Source organism: Procambarus clarkii, chromosome 45 (genome assembly GCF_040958095.1).
Source record: "Procambarus clarkii isolate CNS0578487 chromosome 45, FALCON_Pclarkii_2.0, whole genome shotgun sequence".
Classification (NCBI taxonomy): Eukaryota; Metazoa; Arthropoda; class Malacostraca; order Decapoda; family Cambaridae; genus Procambarus; species Procambarus clarkii.
In genome coordinates this window covers 865631-888335 of record NC_091194.1, presented here as the reverse complement: position 1 = coordinate 888335, position 22705 = coordinate 865631, and the positions used below count along the sequence as shown (strand labels likewise).

At 42.2% G+C, this 22705-nt stretch overlaps 1 long non-coding RNA gene across 2 annotated transcripts in view; it reads right to left on the bottom strand.

Moving 5' to 3' along the window:
- Positions 1 to 310: 310 nt before the first annotated feature.
- Positions 311 to 22705, bottom strand: part of LOC123769973 (uncharacterized) — a 146432-nt gene continuing 124037 nt past the window's right edge. The window contains exons 4-6 of one of the 2 annotated variants that reach the window (XR_011222075.1): positions 17946 to 18463; positions 12639 to 17745; positions 311 to 5931 (exon numbers count right to left, since the gene is read on the bottom strand). This is a non-coding gene — a long non-coding RNA (uncharacterized lncRNA). The remainder of the gene's footprint in view (positions 5932 to 12638; positions 17746 to 17945; positions 18464 to 22705) is intronic. The other variant, XR_011222074.1, reaches the window with a different exon arrangement.

The window sequence follows — 22705 nt, the reverse complement described above, 5'->3', positions numbered from 1 at the left end:
CCACATTATCCATTAGGCAGTGTCTAAGGCCTCCGAGGTGGTAGGGCTTACATAAAGTAGAGAACGTTTTTCTAAAAAAAAAAAAATTAAATTGATAGGTAATTTTGTCCCATTTATTTAATACTTAATCCCATTAATATCTATTTGTTAAGTGATTATTTTCTATATTCTATTCAGGCAAATTCTGGTCATATATGAAAGCAAAAAAAGAAAAGAAAAATTATATCGAGCGCACACAATACTTATTTTTTCGGTTCAGAAATATACTTTACAACATAATCAGTGGGAAATGTTAAGAACATACTCAATATGTTTGTTGATTTATTTATTTATATAAAAGAAGGTACATTGGGATGTGAGAGTACATGACATTAGTGTTCTTACATTTTTGCAAAGCCACTAATACGCATAGCGTTTCGGGCAAGTTCTTAATCTAACAGATGGAGCAAGAGTACGGCATTTAAAAGTACATTGTTGAAAAATTTGTAACAAGTAGAATATAAATTGATGGTATGCCATAAATTTATGTAAAAAATGTGCCAAAGCATCTGCTTCGGAAAGATTACAGATTTTAAGTCAAGATATTTTATTAATAGGTACTAGCTTGTGTTGGTAGTGAATATGCTTGTAACGTTTATTTTTTTGTAACTGCAATTTAGCACAGAGGGATTAGGAAATACTATGACAGGATGAGTTAATACATTGCAGCCACCTATAACAGAACTGCTGGAATGAGGAACAGACACTTAAGCCTGCTTAAAATTAAATGATACGATTAGGCTATCTATACCAGAAACATCAAGTAGTTCTTGGCTCCCCCAACCACCACCACTATTATTATGGTAATTCGAAGTTACTGAATTAGTGTCCTTTTCTATAATTACTTTGAGATAGGAGCGGCCGAGCCCATGCCACATGTGCCCTGACCTCTATGAGGAGTGACACCCTGGGGACTACTGATGATAATTACTTAGGGAACCGATGGTTTACTAATGACTGTGGATATGTCTCTTATTTAAATGTCTTATACTTGGAGGTTTGCAGGTAATAAGCCCAGAGCAATTAGGCTTGCGAGACTTATGACATTGGAATGACAACTGAAATTAATGAAAAAAAACGTAATTTGATAGGAAAGCAGGAAAATGTTTTGTGTACATTAGAATATATCAAATACTAAGACCTTCAGGACTATCTTGCTGCAGCAAGGGTGAATTAAGTCACTAGACTGAGGTCTCATACTCAGGCAGTCTTACTCTACCATTACCACAACCTAACCAAGATAGTTTTCATCCCGTTTCATTGACTAGTTGCATGTGTTAAACCTTTGTACAAATTGTACTATGTCTATTCAAACAATTTTCCTACAATACTCTTGAGCTAATTGCCCGATAGTTGAAGGAAAGTTCTTTGTCTCTTTTTCATTAAAAGTTTGCACCACATTCACAACCCTCTTCGATTCCGGTACTCTGCTCGACTCTGATTTATTAAATATAAAATACAAAGCTTACGAAGCTGTTCTTTACAGTCTAAGCACCTTGACAAAAACTGATTGGTCCTGGGTACTCGTTGGACTGTCATTATTTTTCTATTTAATAATTTTCTTTAGTAATCACCGAACTAGTCAACATGTCCTCTTCACCACTACATAGATTTCTTCAGCTTCTAGTGTAACATAAAGATCGTTAGTAAGTATAGACAAAAAATACTTAAAATACTAAGTATAGGGTATAAATCCATGGGACATCCTACCTACTGAAACTGTAAATGCAGAGGCATTACTTCAGTTTAAAATCCAGAGGAAAAAACCTCAGTAACAACGATGGGACCTTTGACAAGCATCAGACTTCTTTTCCCTGCTGGGGCCCCCTAAGGAGTTAGTGGCCCTCTGGTAAATTCGGATTTTTTTTTGTCATGATCAGTTGTCTCATTATGACCCAGTCTTTTCTCAATCTTTTTTTTTTGTGTAGAACTTTTGCCTTTGTTATTTCTCCCATTATAAAATGCATTGGCCAATTTTGGTTCAAATCCAGACATGCACTCAGATTAGTCATTAATAATTTTGTTGCATTTTTATCTTGCTTCATACACATTACAATGGTGTATTTATGAATTGATGCAATTTACGATAATGAGGAATCGCTCGTAATTAATTTACCCATTTTGTAGTTATATAATTAATTGCAATTAGGTACAATGAATTTTATCAAATTTTGGTGTACACGGAACACCTGTAGGATAGAGGACCAGTTTGTACAGGCCCCCTACAGAAAATGTCATTACTATTTGTTTCGACAACTGCACCTCTGGGAACCCCAATGGGTGGTTCAGGGAACCAGTGAACAATAGTGTTTTGGTATGTTGAAGTGGTTTTGCGATAGTGTATCATTTGCCGTAAAACAGTCAATTATACTTTGTTAAAAATACGGTTGGGGCCCACAGCGTGCCAGATCTAAACGGCCAATAGGAGGTAGGGCATGAGTTACCTGGAGAGAGTTTTGAGAGTTCTTCTCCCCAAGCTCGGCCTGAGTTATATCCCACTCCCCTATAGTCACTTGATTTTGATTGTTGCCTCCCCCCTTCCCAGAGGCAGCTAGTTTATTGTGCACCCCATACTCATCCTGTAAGTGGTAAAACAAAAAGGATTACAAAGGGCACAAAAGGTCTTTATCAGACCTCAATGGAGATTAATACATTAACAATTTCATCAATCCTTCACACCTTATAAATAGTGTCAGCTAGTTACAGAGAATGTTCTATTTCAAGAGCTATATATTTACAGTAAATCATTATACATTAATGGTAGGTCTTATCGCTAATACATAATTGTTTAGGCAATGGGATATTACAATCGTTGGGGAGCTGCTGCTTATTAATATTATTTACTATACACTACTTGTTTCTTAATCTCATGTCATTTATCTACTGGAAGCAAAACAGTCCAAGGATTTCAGGTATTTTATCCTTAGTAATAAGATGGTTTGCCATTTCATACAACGTGAGTTTAGATTTCTCTCTAAATGGCTCAATTTTACTACACTCCAAGATATAGTGTTCGAGTGTGTGTCCCAGTCTTTGCACTTTACTTCATCTAGATCCCTATACAATCCGAACTGCCAGAGATACCCGTAGCAAAGTCATATTCGAGCTGTGACTACGTCTGTTTGCTGATTGTACTTACCCCATACATATGTTTTACTTGACACATTTCATTGTGATAATGAACCTGCTAGTTCTAGTCTGCACTGTTCTGCTTTCTTAAATAACTCCAAGAGTTTCCTACTAGTCTGGAATAGCAAATTTTGGGTAGAGCATGAGTATCTGAGCACGAGTTCCAGTATCTGAGTGAATGGAATAATTACAAAGCTCAAAGTAACTCACCATTTAGTTTAAAATCATTGATAACAAGACATTCACTAAATATTGGAGTGTTTCCTAGCTCTTATTCAGAATAAACAATTGGAGTGCTCACTGTTAGAAGAGTCATGCCTTGCCATAAATATTAATATTCCAACCTAATTCTAGCAATTACAGTGTGACACTGATGGAAACAAAGATACAAGTGTGTATGCTGCAACCTTTTTTTTTTTATCGAATATATTAAGAATTTTATAAAAGAAATAGATTAATAAAACTCAAACAATTTCAACAGAAAGCATACTGGGAAACTGCCGCGAGGACGCTAAGCCCCAAAATCATCTCAAGGTTGGTGTCACATTTTCTAGATTTCAGTACCATGGAAAGGTTTTGGTCTCGAATGACTTGATGAAAAGTACAATATTGTGAAAAGTGTCATATTTTAATTTTTAAATGCACTTAATGTTCTTAGATAAAATTTGTCAGGATCAGCTGTTTTATCTTAGCACCAAGTTACATCCTGTTCAGAAATTTTAATAAATCAAAAGGAATTTTTGATAAATCAAAAGGAATTTTTGTTAACTGTTTAGTAATTGTTATGACAGAAATTGGATGTTAAGTTTTCCACAGTAAAAGCTTTATGCGTTTATATTTTAATATCATTGCCATTTCTATTTCACCATAAAATGTCACCATTTTCGGCTGCTATTGGACTAATAGTTTTAGTTTGGTTCATTTATTATGCACCCCATACCCATCTTGTGGGCGGTAGTGGAAAGGGTTACAGAGGCACATAATGGGCTCAGGGACTGAACCCCACAATTCATTTAGCTTTGGACTAATAAACAAGAGTAAATTCACGTTTCATATACTGTGTAATCTATTTTTAGTAAGTATATCTTTGAGTTTAGGTAGACATAATGAGCTGACTCGCACGCATACTAGTGTGTAAAGAAAAAAATTGGAGAGGCAAAAGTCCTATAGTACAGTGGTCTATGTTTTGGACTCAATCGAGGATCCCAAGTTGGGCATCCTTTATTTTATCTGATATCACATAGCACCTGACAGGCAACTGTTGCGAGATTGTATCCTGGTTAGGGTCAGTAGTTCAAGTATGGGCAACTAACTGGTCTACAGTCTAAACATTTATATGTTATAAATGTAAGAGACTGACTAGTTTAAAGAATAACAATATAACAGATTATAATTTGAATAATATATATATACACACACACAATACACAAAAAATAAAAATTCAGTCAATTCTCAGATGTAGTAATACTGCTGGAGGGGCAGTTACATAGCATTGTTCTTCGGAAGTTAATTTTTATATTGCTGAAATTCTGGGGTTGTAATATGGTGAAGGCCCACTGAGGAAGTAGCACTGCCATCCATGCCTGAGCACCTTGCTTGTGAACGCCTTCCTTCACAAGAAAGGGTCTCAGGGAATGGAGGACAGGCTCTCTGGAAGTCTGGCCACAATGCTTGTAATTTCACTCTGCACTGTCGTCCATCATCTGTGGAGGAGGAACAAATGTTAATAAAAGTTTTCATTCCTAAAATGTGTAGGATTTCTGAATAACTTGGAATTAAAGTCTCCTTCCAAAAGTCACTCTACATTGATCCAGTCAGCACAAGTGTTATGAATACTGCCCAGAACTGGACTCAACCATCGTCAATATCTGGTTTATTTTGATATTTGAATTCGTGAGAGTGTATAACATCAATTACCAAATTCTGACATAATCAAATGAATTAAGACTACGTTAATCACTTATTCCACAATAATGCTGTTTTGTAACAAATTAAGGTTATTTACAAAGGTCTGAATTTTCACTTTATTATTTAAATTCCATGTCACTCTGCTAAAAGTCAACAGTATTTATGTCAAGAATAAAAAAAAGTGTAAGGAATGAGGATGGTAGTTCAAATTGTCAAATCAAGTTTGTATTCTATTGTGTATGCTAATTAACACATATAACTGTTTAGGGATTTTCTGGTGCATATATATTAGTGTCCACTAAATTTACTAAATAATCATATCCTAATATTTTCCTCATCAGGATCTACCCTAACTTTCACGAAAGCTTTATACCGATAGCTGATCAGTGTATATTCTAAGGACGAAAACATTGACTTGTCTAGCAAAACCAACTACAGGTCAGTATTTTAAAAACATAAGATTATACTGTGTTATCAATATTTGGGCGTTCAGTATTGTCACGAAGGAATTGCCAGAGAAATCCGCTAGATCTATAATCTCTTTGATGAACAAAATATTTAGATTATCACTTATCATAACAAGCAGTGGAACTTCCAATAAGGTATCCTTCGGGAGCTGGTCACTGGCTTCATCTGGGGATGAACTTCCAATAAGGTATCCTTCGGGAGCTGGTCACTGGCTTCATCTGGGGATGAACTTCCAATAAGGTATCCTTCGGGAGCTGGTCACTGGCTTCATCTGGGGATGAACTTCCAATAAGGTATCCTTCGGGAGCTGGTCACTGGCTTCAACTGGGGATCAACTTCCAATAAGGTATCCTTCGGGATCTCGGCCACTGGCTTCATCTAGATCATCTGTAAATATGACACTATGAGGTGGAAGAATTTTTTTACAATAAAATGATATGTTTATAAATTATAATACTGTACATATATTTGTTTATTCTGCATCCAGTTTTTGACTACAGGGCTTATTCAGGAGTGAAGAACTATGGGCGTGTTGAATTTATAGGAAACCAAATAATTACGGTATAACTAGCAAAGCCACGATAAAAAAAACTTAAGATTGAGAGAATTGCGTGATCATACTTGAATGACGGAGTACATAATTTACAAGTTCTTGAGAGCAGGAACCATGGAAGTACCGATAGAAGAGAAGGAACTTTTCAGCTGGACAGACTCGAGCTTAGATGTATGAGGTCGGGTGAATTGCGAAAAAAGTTATGTTTTATGGCTTCACTAATTCACTTAACATTCGCCAGACTCGGTTTAGAGGGTGAAGCTTTGTTTAACAAATCTCAACTTCCTTTGGACAACTGTTAACGACAAGATGACTTCCATTAGTGAAGCATATGAACGGTATTTGCCTTTTAAGCACCTGTGCTGTACAATTTTATCTGTAGTAATGACGAGTTTAACCTTATCATTAGGTATAATAACTTACTTAAATTTGGTAGAATAGGTTCCTATTTCAGTACTGGGTATAAACCTCTGAATAGCTGCGTATATATTTTTAATGAAAATGGCGCCATTTGAGTGAACATAAATGTACATTTACGAACAAGAACATCGACTATAAAACTATCAACAATGTTATGACTTGATGCTAAAAGATATAATATAGAGTTAAGTGTTATGTATATAATGCTGATTAGTAAATACATAGTTTATTCACGAGCATTAATGATTTTTTTATTCAGTATTAGCGTTAGCCTAGGTACATAATGACGGCTAGGAGTCATTATAATCTGCACCAGTAAGAAAGCAAGAGTTGTAACAATCATACAAATCTTATTATTTTTATGGGAGTAGACGATTAAAGTCCAATTTTTAAAGGTATTATATAGACAATAATAGAAATGAAACTTTTTTGTTTTGTTCCATTCAGATTACTGTCAATACTAAGCACAATAAAATTACAACTGATATATCTGAGAAAATATTAGGGCTGTACGATGGAATCGATCCCGCGTTTCTAAACTCCTCGGGGACACACGCTGCCTTAACCATGTTCTACGTGTGTACTCACCTAGTTGTGCTTGCAGGGGTTGAGGGTCTTTGGTCCCGCCTCTCAATTGTCAATCAACTAGTGTACAGATTCCTGAGCCAACTGGGCTCTATCTTATCTACATTTGAAACTGTGTATGGAGTCAGCCTCCACTACATCTGCCTAATGCATTCCATTTGTTAACTACTCTTGACACTCAAAAAAATTCACTCCAAAAAATTTCTTTCTAACGTCTCTGGCTCATTTGGGTACTCAGTTTCCACCTGTGTCCCCTTGTTCGCGTACCACCCGTGTTAAACAGTTTATTCTTATATACCCCTGTCAATTCCTGAGAATTTTATAGGTAGTGATCATGTCTCCCCTTACTCTTCTGTCTTTCAAAGTGTCGTGAGATGCATTTCACGCAGCCTTTCCTCGTAACTCATGCCTCTTAGTTCTGGGGCTAGTCTAGTGGTATACGTCTGAACTTTTTCGAGCTTCGTCTTGTGCTTGACAAGGTACGGGCTCCGTGCTGGGGCCGCATACTCCGGGATTGGTCTTACATATGTGGTATACAAGGTTCTGAATGATTCCTTGCACAGATTCCTGAAGGCGGTTCTGATGTTAGCCAGCCTCGCATTACGCCGCAGATGTTATCCTTTTTATGTGGGCTTCAGGAGACAGGTTTGGTGTGATATTAACTCCTAGATCTTTCTCTGTCCGTTTCGTGAAGGATTTCATCTCCCATTCGGTATCCTGTGTTTGGCCTCCTGTTTCCACTGTCTAGCTACATTACCTTACATGTACTTAGGTTGATCTTCAGTAGCCATTTGTTGGACCATTCATTCAGTTTTTCTAGGTCATCTTGTAGCTTCATACTATCTTCCTCTGTCTTAATCCTCCTCATAATTTTTGCAGCATCAGCAAACAACGAGAGGAACGATTCTACACCCTCTGGGAGATCATTTACATATATCAGAAACTATAGATCCGAGGACTGACCCCCTGCGGGACTCCAATGACGACGTCTCGTCACTCTTGAGGTCTCACCCCATACAGTGTCTCGCTGTCTTCTGTTGCTTAGGTACTCCCTTATCCAATGGAGTACCTTCCTTTTCACTCCTGCCTGCATCTCCAGCTTATGCACCAACCTTTTGTATGGTACTGTGTCAAAGGCTTTCTGGCAATCCAAAAATATGCAGTCTGCCCACCCCTTCCTTTCTTGCCTGGTCGTAGAATTCAATTAATCAGGACTTGCCATCCCTGAACCCATGCTGATGCTGTGTTACAAAGTTCTTTCGCTCCAGATGGTCCACTAGCTCTTTTTTCGCACAATTTTCTCCTTCAACTTGCATGGTATGCAAGTTAGGGACACTGGCCTGTAGTTCAGTGCCTCCTGTCTATGTGTATAGCTACTGGTGTGTCCCATACCATTGCCTACTACAAACTGATCATGGCTGACAGGAAGATGAAAGACTATAAGACCTATTTGATTTACTCAGATTAGGCAAAACTGTATATTTTGTCAATTAAGATATTAATAATTATACCATTCTGAAGACGAAATTGGCGACAATACTAAGACAGAACACTTGGAAAAGGGTTATTAAGGATAGACAAAGGTTTCAGATTTGTACAGTATATAGCAGAAACGTTACCAAAGCAGAGTTTATACACAACGCTAAATAAAAACAATTACTAGGTATGTAAAGAGTTTTAATGTAAACAGATTTAACGTATGATTAACTGATTAAACTACCAACACATTACAACAATACCATTCATACACTAGGCTGTTGTATACGAACAGTTAAACAAGAGCTGTAACAAAACAAAATACTTTTACAGCAAAGCTCGTTTCATTAGGCGTACTATAATGCTGCAACGAAAACATATGAGCATGGCAGGAGGCACAAGTGGTCTTATTAACACACAAGCTTTCACTTGTCATGCTTTCATTGGGCTACAAACTAATAGACATGTTTACACACTAGACCAATTTTGCAAATGTCCATACATCTTTCTCTAGGACCCGTAATCAGAATAATGGATAACTCCGGCTTAGTCATATCCTTTGTACTTTTTTTTATTAATCACACACATCAGAATTATTGACAGTAGTTTCAAATAAAGTTTTGTAGAGTTCTCTCTCTCATTTTGATAAGATTTTAAATAAATATATACATATTTAATTCGAATGCGAATAACCTGATAAGCAGCGTTGTCCCATAGCAGAGTGTGTGTGTGTGGATCTAAAGGAGGCGGGCACACCAATGTTAGGTGACGGGTGGGTGGATAGCTTAATCAATCTCTTCGAACGCAGATGAGAGCTCGATCGATCCCCGTAAAACAAAGGGGTTCACCATTGACTGCAAGACAGCTGTCTTTGTTTACTTACATAATACAGGCTCGAAAGGCAGCATTATATATTTACAGCTGTCCATTATGTACATGTACTTACATACGTCATTGAATAACTTCAGGGTTGGCATATATATATATATATATATATATATATATATATATATATATATATATATATATATATATATATATATATATATATAATTATAATACACACACTACCTACTTTAAGGTGATTCTGGGGATCAACGTCCCCGCAGCCCAGTCTCTGACCAGGCCTCTTGGTTGGTCTGATCAACCAGGCTGTTGGATACGGCTGCTCACAGCCTGGTTGATCAGGTATCATTTGGAGGTGTTTATCGAGTTCTCCCTTGAACACCGTGAGAGCCGGCTAATTATGCCCCTTATGTGTGGAGAGTGTTGAAAAGTCTTGGGCTTTTGATGTTGGTAGTTCTCTCAGCGTACCTATTGCACCTCTGCATTTCAATGGGGCTATTTTGCACATCCAGCCCATGCCTTCTGGTTTCATGTTATTTCCGTATGCACATTCGGAACCAGTTCCTTTTAATATTTTCCACATGTAAATCATTATTTATCTCTTGCCTGCGCTCTTGTGAATACATATTTTGAACTTTTAATCGGTCCTAATAATTTAAATGTGTTATAGAGTGGATCCTATCAGTACAGGATCTTTTGCACGCTCTACAAGTCAGCAATTTCTCCAGCTTTGAATGAGGCTGTTAGTGTTCAGCAATATTCCACCCTAGAGAGCGCTAGTGTTTTGAAAAGTATCATCATTGTTATGGCATCATTTATTTGAAAGGTTCTCGTCATCCAACCTGTCATTTTTCTTGCAGTCGTGACAACTATTTTATTGCGTTTTTTAAAGGTAAAGTCTTCAGACATGATTACTTAGAGATCCTTCACATTGTTTTTCGTTTTATTGTATGATTAGACTGCGGTTTATATATGTTTTCGTTTTTTCCATACAGCAGGAGCTGAAACTTTTCTTCATTAAACATCATATCACCTGTGGCCCACTGAAAGACCTGGTTAACATCAGATTGGAGGTTTGCTGTGTCCTCTATATTGCCTACTCACGAAAAGCTTAGTGTCATCTGCAAATGACGATACAGTACTATAGATTGTGTATCCATGTCTGTCTGATATTAAGATGAGAAAAAGTATCGGAGCAAAGTTTTCTGGGGTACTGAGCCTTTTACGGTGAAGGATGCTGATATTACTTTGATCACTATTTTACTCAGGGTTATGTTAGGAAGTTAAAAGATCCACCTCCCTACTTTGCCAGTAATTTCTATTGAGCGCATTTTGTATGCAATATATATACATTTGTCGAAAGCTTTTGCAAAGTCTGTGTATATTACATCCGCGTTTTCCTTGTCTTCCATGGAGCTTGAGGCCATGTTATAGTGATCTAGCAACTGTGAGAGGCAGGAGCGCCCTCTTCTGAACCTGTGTTGTCAGGGTTTATGTAGATGTGATTCCATGTGATTTATAATCTCGCTTCTTAGCATTCTATCAAAGATTTTGTGATGTGTGAAGTTAGAGCTATTGGTCTATAAATTTTTGCATCTGCTTTACTATCTCCTTTGTGAGGTGGCGTGATCCTCGCTTTTTATGTCGGAAATGACACGAGTATCTAGGCTCAGTTTCCAAATGATGTTTACGGCCTGTGATAAGTGGTGTTTTGCACTTATTGATGAATATAGTGTTGCAAGAGTCTGGGCCTGGTGTAGAGTACAATATGATAGTGATTCAAATGTTGATAGCTTTTATTGTACAGTATTTTAATTTTACACAAAATAGAAATATTGACTGGTTGGTACGAGGCCAGGGTGATCTAGCAACTGTGGTGATGATAGTGATGATTGGTGGGAGGCCAGGGTGGGTGGTGAAGGTAGGTGGGAGGCCAGGGTGGGTGGTGACGGTAGGTGGGAGGCCAGGGTGGGTGGTGACGGTAGGTGGGAGGCCAGGGTGGGTGGTGAAGGTAGGTGGGAGGCCAGGGTGGGTGGTGAAGGTAGGTGGGAGGCCAGGGTGGGTGGTGACGGTAGGTGGGAGGCCAGGGTGGGTGGTGAAGGTAGGTGGGAGGCCAGGGTGGGTGGTGACGGTAGGTGGGAGGCCAGGGTGGGTGGTGAAGGTAGGTGGGAGGCCAGGGTGGGTGGTGACGGTAGGTGGGAGGCCAGGGTGGGTGGTGAAGGTAGGTGGGAGGCCAGGGTGGGTGGTGACGGTAGGTGGGAGGCCAGGGTGGGTGGTGACGGTAGGTGGGAGGCCAGGGTGGGTGGTGACGGTAGGTGGGAGGCCAGGGTGGGTGGTGAAGGTAGGTGGGAGGCCAGGGTGGGTGGTGACGGTAGGTGGGAGGCCAGGGTGGGTGGTGACGGTAGGTGGGAGGCCAGGGTGGGTGGTGAAGGTAGGTGGGAGGCCAGGGTGGGTGGTGACGGTAGGTGGGAGACCAGGGTGGGTGGTGACGGTTGGTGGGAGGCCAGGGTGGGTGGTGACGGTAGGTGGGAGGCCAGGGTGGGTGGTGAAGGTAGGTGGGAGGCCAGGGTGGGTGGTGAAGGTAGGTGGGAGGCCAGGGTGGGTGGTGAAGGTAGGTGGGAGGCCAGGGTGGGTGGTGAAGGTAGGTGGGAGGCCAGGGTGGGTGGTGAAGGTAGGTGGGAGGCCAGGGTGGGTGGTGAAGGTAGGTGGGAGGCCAGGGTGGGTGGTGACGGTAGGTGGGAGGCCAGGGTGGGTGGTGAAGGTAGGTGGGAGGCCAGGGTGGGTGGTGACGGTAGGTGGGAGGCCAGGGTGGGTGGTGAAGGTAGGTGGGAGGCCACGGTGGGTGGTGAAGGTAGGTGGGAGGCCACGGTGGGTGGTGAAGGTAGGTGGGAGGCCAGGGTGGGTGGTGAAGGTAGGTGGGAGGCCAGGGTGGGTGGTGACGGTAGGTGGGAGGCCAGGGTGGGTGGTGAAGGTAGGTGGGTGGCCACGGTGGGTGGTGAGGGTGGGTGGGAGGGGTGGGGACCCCAGTGATGAAGGGCGGCGGGTGTCTGGCGGTAGCGGGGGCGGTGGTGACGGCGGCGGCGGACCGCAGTGCACTAGTGGGGGTCCCGGCCAGCGTGGCGGCCGCCCGCCTCACTAAAGGTACAATTCACTCCCCCGAAAAAATGAAATGATGAGTGCTTGCACACACTGGGACAAACTTGCAGGTATTTACCACCATAGACAGCAGTGATCTGGCTGTGACTTGAGGTGAGCGAGTGTGGAGGAGCGGCGGATGGCAGCTGTTCCCCCCTGCCCTCACTAAAGGGTAACTGACTCTGGAGGCAACGAGGGTGGGTCATCAGTCTAGACTTGGCTCTTTTAGATGTCCCGAGGAGAGGAGTGTCCCCGTACTCTCTCTCTCTCCCTCGCTGCTCCACAATTAACCTCCTGTTACACACACAACTCGCCACTTTATCACTACGCCCCACATACTTCGATGCCTTCATTTGTGGAGCGGGAAAAGTAAACAAGACAAAATTTTGTGAGTTTGGCAAAGCTCGGCCATAATTATCGCGCTCCGGCAGCTGGTGGGTGCGGCGTAGCCTGGCCCCGCCCAGTGGGAGGAGCCTCACCTCTCGGGGCGGGGCTCCTCCCACTCCACCTCACATCCCTTTCCCAAAATTACTCAAATTATCTCGCGTGATGCTATCATGGCTAATCATTTTAAAAGCATTATGTACACCCAAAAAATATAAGTTAGCGCATGTGATGATGGGGGTGGTGGCGTGCGAGGCCAAGACGGAGGTGGGCGTGGACGGCCGCAGCGTCCGCCACGCCACACGGCGAGTGGTGCCATCTGATGCCAGGGTCAAGAAGTGGCGCTTTAGTCCCGCGCCAACAGGTGGCACTCCCACCCTCAACCTCGCCCGACCTAACAATCAATAACAAGACAAAGCATGAGCAAGATTAGCTCGTATTTTAGTGTAGTATGTGAAGAATGTGACGCGAGGCGCAGGAGACGAGCCACACGTCAGCACCAACCCACCACAAAGTATCGTACCGCAAAGCGCCATCCACACCCAGCCCCACCTGCCCCCTCCCCCCCCCCTCCCAGCTCTGTACGTTCAGATTTAAATTTGAAAAAGTCCAATAAAACTGTTCACGTTTTCACGACAACCCAGACATGGTGGAGCAGTGAATATTTCTCGTTCTCGGTGTAAGAGGTGGACAGGACAAGCTTGTCCTGGTGGTGGCACCAGAGCAACCGGCCAGCGATGCCTTAGATAGTAACAATGCTGATAACATGTTGTCTTTGCTCACTATTCTGGTAGTACTCCCATGACTCACTATTCTAATTGTGTCCTGACTATTTTGGTAGTTTGTCCTGATGACTATGCTGGTAGTGGTTGTCCTGATGACTATGCTGGTATTTTTTTTTTATTACTATTTTCTACCACAGAAGTGGCCAGACATTTACAATACTAAGCAGCATATACACATTTTCTTCTGTCTTCCATGGACAGGGTGAGAGATTTGTTAAACATATAGTTCAGGGATTTATTGAACACTCAACCACAGAAGGTGATTGAAGTGCTTTTATAATGCTAAGCTAACCTAAATACGTAAATACATAGATACACAGATTTACGTATGCCCTACATAAAGTGTTCGATTTCTCTTTTACACAAGTGTCAATAATGTGCATTTACAAAGGTGAAATGTAATTCTGATCAGCTTCCACATATACTTTATACACATAAATACATATATATACATACATTCACACACACACACACACACACACACATTTGTCTTTTACTCTGACAGGTTGAGATAGCTGATAAACTAGTGTGCAATTAAACACTTAACCACTGAAGGTAATTAAGATGCTTTTACAAGCTCAGGTTATATAGTTACGTTACATACATTAGTGACTGCTGATAGTGGTTGTCCTAGTGACTGTTGGTAGTGGTTGTCCTGATGACTACTGATAGTGGTTGTCCTAGTGACTGTTGGTAGTGGTTGATCTGATGACTACTGATAGTGGTTGTCCTAGTGACTGTTGGTAGTGGTTGTCCTGATGACTGTTGGTAGTGGTTGTCCTAGTGACTGTTGGTAGTGGTTGTCCTGATGACTGCTGATAGTGGTTGTCCTAGTGACTGTTGGTAGTGGTTGTCCTGATGACTACTGATAGTGGTTGTCCTAGAGACTGTTGGTAGTGGTTGATCTGATGACTACTGATAGTGGTTGTCCTAGTGACTGTTGATAGTGGTTGTCCTGATGACTGTTGGTAGTGGTTGTCCTAGTGACTGTTGGTAGTGGTTGTCCTGATGACTGCTGATAGTGGTTGTCCTAGTGACTGTTGGTAGTGGTTGTCCTAGTGACTGCTGGTAGTGGTTGTCCTGACCACTGGTGATAGCCTACAGAAGGGTTGTTTGAATTGGTGGTAATGAAGGGTTATTGTTTTTCTGTGCACGAAAGCTTGTTTGGGGAGGTAGTTAATAGTTATATTTTCGAGCTGAGGATTTGTTTTACACACAAGTGGGTACAGGAGCAGACGACTTCTGACTCCTGGTACCAGGTCAAGAGCGTTCCCTTCCCATAGCTCAATGGCACGCTTTACCCTACTAGTTTTTCCTGAAGCATGACCCGCTAATCTGTCTATAACCTGATCCCCAATTACTGCTGGGTGAGCAGAGGCGAAGAGTTAAGGACTTGTGCCTAGTCACTCTTCCTGGCCAGGACTCGAACCCAAGCCAATCTCAGTTGTGCTTAGGGGGTTACAACTGAGATTGGTTTTGTTCGTCCTGAGGTTATAACTTTGTTGATATTTCTACCTATTATTTTAGTGTTATTGATGGGGTGGTTTCGTTTATACTGGAGTTATTTTTTTCCATGGACTGCTTTTACTTTTGTGTACTGGTGGACTTGCTGCATTGGTTTTCTGGAAGACCATTTTTGTGGCAGCGAAGGGTTAGTACTGTAATGAGAGACTGGTGGTCTTGAGTTTGTTTCGGTAGTACTAATGGATGGTTGTTCTGGCAGTACAGAGGGGGGTGTAGTTTGGGTGTACTTAAAGGTATATATTTTTTGTTACTGAAGGACCGATGGTTTAGTGGTACTGCTGGAAAATGAGTAGATTACCCGTGGCTTGTTTCGAAAATGTTTTTCCGCCGTTACTGTTACGTCTGAAGCCAGGATTTCGTAGTGGCTGCCTGATCAGTCATTTCGGTTTATGGTCGCCATCAAAACTCTGTTACTCGGATACGTCCAATAGGCTGATGAGGGTAGACCTCTATCCTAACAACTTATCAAATAGACTGTTAATGACTGAGGCCTGCAGTCTGATGAAGGTACCACAGATTACCTGACTGAAGAAAAACTTTTATGAACAGTTTCTAATTATACATTTGCAGGAAACATATCGAAAATCCAGACCTATTATGACTGTGCATTTGGCACATGGTCTTCTAATATCTTAGTTTATTTGCAGTTACTCATAATTTTTTTCCATGTCGGATTACTTACAGCCATGGTTTTCTTGATTAAACTCCCAGCAGAAAAATGTGAGGGATTCTAGGCGTTCCCAATGGTATAGGCCCGTCATACAGGCGTTTACGTTGATGCTGACCGTGATATAATGCATCTCCATATTTATAAAGGTAAAGTACTAGTAATATTAATGCTAGGTGACTAATGACAAGGGCTTCGATATTGGGAGATCAAAAACACTTAAATCTGTAGATTTAGCTCCACCTAACAAAGTATTTATCTTGAACATTATAAAAGTCGTTTGAAAGAGTCACATCTCCACTTTTAAGGCTTATGTCGAGTTGTGCCGAGCTGCACAACTCGGGTGAACATAGATTTTGAGTCGGATTAACCTGTTTTCTTCAATTACTTAACCACTAAGAAAAAATCACGGATGTATTAGCACTTTACAAACGTATTTGATAAATGTGGCTATGAAGTGAGAGCCCATAAAAGATTAACAGGAAAAGTGGGGTTGAATATTTCTGAGAAGTAGGTCATCAAGAGTTGCATTAAAACAAAATTTCCTAGCACAGAGAAACTCTGTACCACATAGCACTATCTGTCACTTCATCCTCATATAGACAAAATATAAATCATAGCTTTGGTTCCATCCTTTGTAGATGGAACCCAATTCAGTATGAAAACTATCTCTGGTGAAGATGCCAAAAACTACAACTAGAAAACACTAAGTCTCCCACCGGGCAACCGACATTTATCACCGTTGACACTCAAGTTATTTTATAGTACTTAGATATGTAAAAAAATAATTTAATGGAATTCAGTATACAAGAAACAATCAGGTATCATCGTAGACGGGAAGAGATATGCAAAATATCTGGGAATAATGATACATGGACGATGTAATGTCTCCTGAACGTAAACAAGCAAACGTAGCATCAGCCAGGAAAATAAGAGGGTGTACTGTGAGAACATCAAATGCACGAATCCCTAATTTTAAAGTCACATGCTTCCCCTTTCATAGCAGATATGAAATGAAAGACACACAGAGAATATATATGTAGCAATCAGACCCAGTAAAACACTGTCTCGGAGCACTCAAAATGTGCTCTCTGTCAAGGAGACGTTAGATTGATCACATAATACTGTATATTTGGAAGTTACTGGAAGGTCTGATCTCAAATACAATAAAATAACTCGAGTGAAAGATATAGTAGGAAATGAACAATAAACGCAGTAATAAGTAGAGGTGACACCGGCATAATCTGTTAAACAATGAGCATCAAAGACCCACCAAATATAAGAAATACTGTCGAAAAAACACTGGACATTTTAAGAGGCAAATGAATATGTTCATGCACGAAGTGTCGAATCAGCAAGTCTGGCTCCAGGCTGGACTTTGGGAGTATAACAATTTCATGACCGACATAAGTTAACTGTAGGAGTTGCCATGGTTTTAGACGAAGTCTAATCACATATCTTATGTACTTTTTCATTTTTTTTCAGGTGATGACTCCATGCCAGTGCTGCACACCACTACGAATTGGTATTGTGTAGGTTGCAAATATAAAAGGCACCTAGGTTCCTGAAAGCCATCTTCATATTTGACAGTTGTCGTATCTGGCAGCAAATCTTATTTTTTGTTAGTGTTCCTCCGGCTACAGGTTCTGTGATTTTATATATATATATATATATATATATATATATATAGCGTTTCGTGCAAGTTAATGAGATTTCTGCTAAGTAAGCCTCACAAATCCCACTCCAAACATCCTCGTCTGCGACTACGGGGGGGAGGGGGCATCAAGGAGACCATATTATCAGGCAACATCACTGTGACGAGGCAACTGAGGAAAGAAGGATAGAAGCACAAACCAGTGAATCTATACGCTGGTACAATGCGGATGCAATACAATTACCACTGTCACTGCTGACGTCCTACCACAGTTTACCACTCGTCCCTGATGGTATCCTACCACAGTTTAGTATTGACAGTGTTGTCACATACACTACTAACAAACTGCAGAAGATGAAGAAAGGAACTTACTTGGCAAACGAGACATCGGATGTGATGGTGCTGCAGGTGTGGCGATGCTGCAGGTGTGGTGGCACTGCAGGTGTGGCGATGCTGCAGGTGTGGTGGTACTGCAGGTGTGGCGATGCTGCAGGTGTGGTGGTGCTGCAGGTGTGGTGGTGCTGCAGGTGTGGCAGGTGGTGCTGCAGGATACCTGATCAACCAGGCTGTGACTCATACGTCAGGCTGCGAGCAGCCGCGTCTAACAGCCTGGTTGATAAGTCCAGCAACCAGGAGGCCTGGTCGACGACCGGGCCGCGGGGACACTAAGCCCCGGAAGCACCTCAAGGTAAGGTGGCGGTGCTGCTGGTGTGGTGGTGCTGCAGGTGTAGCGGTGCTGCTGGTGTAGCGATGCTGCAGGTAAGGTGGTGGTGCAGATGTGGTGGTGCTGCAGGTGTGGCGATGCTGCAGGTGTGGTGGTGCTGTAGGTAAAGCTGTGACGTTTTATCAAGTCCCATACATGGCTACCGGTCAACACTCATCAGTCAAGCCTGAAAAAAGTAAAACAAGGTTAGACTGTGGAGGCTTGGAGGGACCGAGACAACATGAGCCAGTCACTCTTCCATTAATGACAGTACCTGCCCCATATATTGTGTCAAACTTGCCAAAGTAGACTGATAGACCGCCAGAAGCTCACCTTTTGTTCCGGCTTCTGGGACTTTTACTATTCTTCTAAACCAGGCACTTTGTATTACTGAATTAGCCCAGATGGCAAGCTTACAAAATGGAAAACTAAAGAACTTAACATGTCTTAGACGCATATAGGCAATCTTAGGCCTAATGCGTGCTATCCAAGGCCTAATATAGTACATATTTATGTGCTATACCATTTTTTTTTTTTGGCTTCTACGAAGTTAGTAGCACAAAACACGAAGAATCTTGGCTGCAACAGTCCATTTTTGCACGTTTGACTAAATATAGTTCTAGTAGTACTATGCTTTTAAGAGGATGGGTTGGGTGACAAGACGAGGGATGAGAAGACAGCAGTAAGGATAGATGTGAGGAAGGGGCAAGAATGGAGGAGAGAGGGTGACGCGGGTCCGGGAGCCGCAGTCAAGTCCCTGCTTCCTTGTGTCTGCTGTCCCCAGCAGACACAAGGAAGCAGAGGAGGTGGAGGGTCTTGCTAACCCCCCCCCTCCCATGGTCTACCTGCACGCTCTCCCTTTCCTACTCCCTCAACCCAACCAACCCACCTAACGTATCGAGGCCCATGCATAGAAAACGTCGATATTACCATGCTTTAATGGTCAATAATACTTTGTCGTTTTAACGAATTAGTGGAGTTGCGTGAAAACCCCGACGTATTAGGTGAGGGGAGAGGGCTAGCGCCCCGGGGCGGGTACAACTGGTGGCCTGAGACGAAGGTCACGCACCAACCCCGCCCTCTTACTCAACCCATTACATTCTTTACGCATGCGTGACAACCGTCAAATTTGCGGTGGTTTATTGAAATTCAAAACGCGGCAATATTGGCGCTTCCTGGATATCGGCTCGTGGTGGACTGGCTCGAGTTTGACGCTTTTGGTAAGGCTAGACCACCGGCTTTATTTACGTCGGGGCAATAGAGAAGGTACTGTACTTAAGGCTATGCTCGTCCAAACTGCGGTCGACCCCAAGGCAGCAGTCGTCAATGTTAACGCACTCCAACCAACATGCATTATGTCAAATTTAAATTATTTTAATGTATATTATAATTATGCATATAGGTAGGCCTAGAATAGGTTGGTTAGGTGTTTTGATCTGTTAGCAATTATCTGTAGTTGCAGTAAGTGCGTGGAACATTTAGAGCAATCCATCATCCAAGCTATAGTCAAATACTGACTTACATAGTTTGATAAGTCTGTATTTGACTTTCAAAGCAGATAACCGTTCACGTCGAATCTTTCATACAGTAAAATAATCAACTTTTTCCATAAGTACAAATTAATAGTATATATGGTGTGGCATACAGGCAGGCCTAGGCATGGTTTAGAGTTATTCTGGATAGATTGATATAGGGTGGGTTTGTGAAGGAACCCCAAGTCACAGATGCGAACGTGTCAAGTAGGATGTAAAATGCTAACTTCCAAGTGGATATTAAGTCGGTTTTTTATTATATGCTGTGAGCAAAACAGTTTTTTACTTTGATGCTGTTACAGACGATATAGACAGCTTTGATGCTGTTAAAGACGTGAGATTCGAACACAGGGAAGAGAGAAAGCACTTTAAAGAAAAGGTTATCTGTAAATTTAGGAGAAAAAAAAAAGCACTTGCGGCGGTCGAACCCCAAGAGTATATAGATAGATGCGAACAAAGAGAATAAATACCACTGTCCTTGGGTCTTTCCCACCCCCACCCCCAGCTGGCTTCTGGCTCCTATACTCATTCCCACCTGCCTCTTATACTTTTCCCCAGCTGGCTCCTGCCTCCTATACTCATTCCCAGCTGGCTCTCACCTTCACTAAGGGCTCCATCTCAGGCCAAAAACTGTCGTACTAGAAAATGGAAGCGCGTCACGAAATTGACATATTGTCCAGTTTTCTGTTGGTGGGTCCTCTGGTAGGTTAAGATAAGGCACTTTAGCACGACAGTTTCCTGACGATGGGACCGTTTGCGAGAACAGGTTGGGCTACGACACTGCTCTCACTTGTGACTACGGCAGTTCTGTGATTGCTTCATGTAATGGGCCAGTGATTTTGCTCATGGTAAACTTTGAAAATTACTTTGCTTACTAGTGATGTTAGTAAAGGGGTTACCACTAGAGGTCATCTCCCGTGTAAATACTAAAACAATGTCAAGAGGAAGACAGTGTTACACACACACACCTGATGAGGACTATAATGAATCGCTAGAAGACCATTGGTCCATACGGACTCCAAGTGGGGGGGGGGGGGGGGGGGGGGGGAACGAGTATGGACGCGGTTGCTTGCTGGTGCAGGAGTAGTGAGGAGTGGAGCTCGTGACCCGGAAAGTTAGCAAGTTGTACAGTTCTCCTGTAATGATGTAGCGCTCAACTATACAACCTACTACCTCACCGGGTCCACGGCTCAGTCTGCCCTCCCTCCCTGGCCACTCTCCTCTCGCTGACGGCTTCCTTCGCTGGCTCTTGTGTCCTCAGGTCTCCTCTGGCTGGCTCTTGTGTACCCAGGTCTCCTCTGGCTGGCTCTTGTGTCCCCAGGTCTCCTCTGGCTGGCTCTTGTGCCCCAGGTCTCCTCTGGCTGGCTCACGCTCTGCTACCCAACATTTATCACATATTTGCACAACCAGTTACGAAACCTATACATCTTTCCTCAATCATGCCAGCCTTGTTTACATTTATTAAACGGTTTACGAGCTCCGAAGCATTACGAGATTGTTTATAACAATAATCTCGGGTTGTGAAGTTTCCAAGCTTGTAAACTGTTTAATACATGTAAAGAAAGCCTCGGTGATCAAGGAGAGATGTATAGATTCCGTAAGTGGTTGTGTAAATACTTGATCAATCCTGGCCTAGTTTAGTACATAGGTGTCTCGTATACAACACGTTTTCCCACTCAGTGTTGAGAGACTCGGCATCTCTCACATCCTTTCGTGTCCACCACTGAATGTTGCATGGAGAATAACTCACTCTCTCTCAACGACTGATTTACCTGAAGTCAGTTCCGAGAGTTCTTCTACTCCCCAAGTCTAGGGCCAGGTTTGTTGTAAGACAGCTTCATCTAAGAGGGTGTTGCTTGCTTGCAGCGGGTCGCGGGTGCTACTCTACACCTCTAAGCTGGTAGACGGAGACGCGAGACAGGCCAACCTATCCCCATAGAATCGAGCTTGTGTTGTTATCACCACAAGTTCGGATCTACGGGTTTAGGTGGACCTGCTGTTGCTATTACTGTTGAGTCTCTTCCTGTTGCTCTTGATATGCTCTTCCTGTCCAACGTTGCTTACATAGACCTATATAATTTCGCTGAAAAACAGGCCTTAATGCCTGAATCTAGTAATAACTTATTTACATGCCCTTCGAAATCGTACATTAAGAACTGTGAGTGACTTGTAGATTAGCTGGAGCGTAGGCTTATGTAGGCCTACCTAAACTGCCTATCGCCTTCCTCAGCAATACCACTGGTATATTGAGTGATCAAGCAAAATGGTTCCTGGAATTCAATCCCAAGAAGTGTAAGGTAATAAAAGATGGGGAAGGACTAGAGCGGAGACCAAAAGTCAGCTACATCATAGGGGAAAGGCAACTTCAGGGACCGGAAAAAGATTTGGAAGTGGATATAATTCCGCCACTAACACCAGAGGCGCACACATACACAGGGTAACATCAACAACATATGGAACGATGGCAAATATAAGAACGTCATTTAGACCAAATCAAGACTCCTTCAAGGCAATCTGCAAAAGATTTGTTAGATCAATACTGGAATATGCATCACTGGCATAGAATCTGCACCTAGTGAAGCATAACACGAACATTGAAAAACACAAAGATTTACAACAAGATTGAGTTGACAGCCAAGAAGATAAAACTACGAGGAAATTAAATCTCACAATACTGGAGGATAAAAGGAAGTGAGCAGATATGATCACAACATAAAAACTACAGTTTCCTGCAACAAGTGCCGGAGCAACCGGATTGTTGTGGATATTTATTTACCTGAGGCCTCCCCCGCCCCCTCCCCCTCTCTCTCGTGGTCTCGATGAGGACAGGAAGCCGGCGGCTTATCAAAGGTCCTCCCTCCTATTTGTCCTGATAATAAAGGGCATGCCTTCGTCTG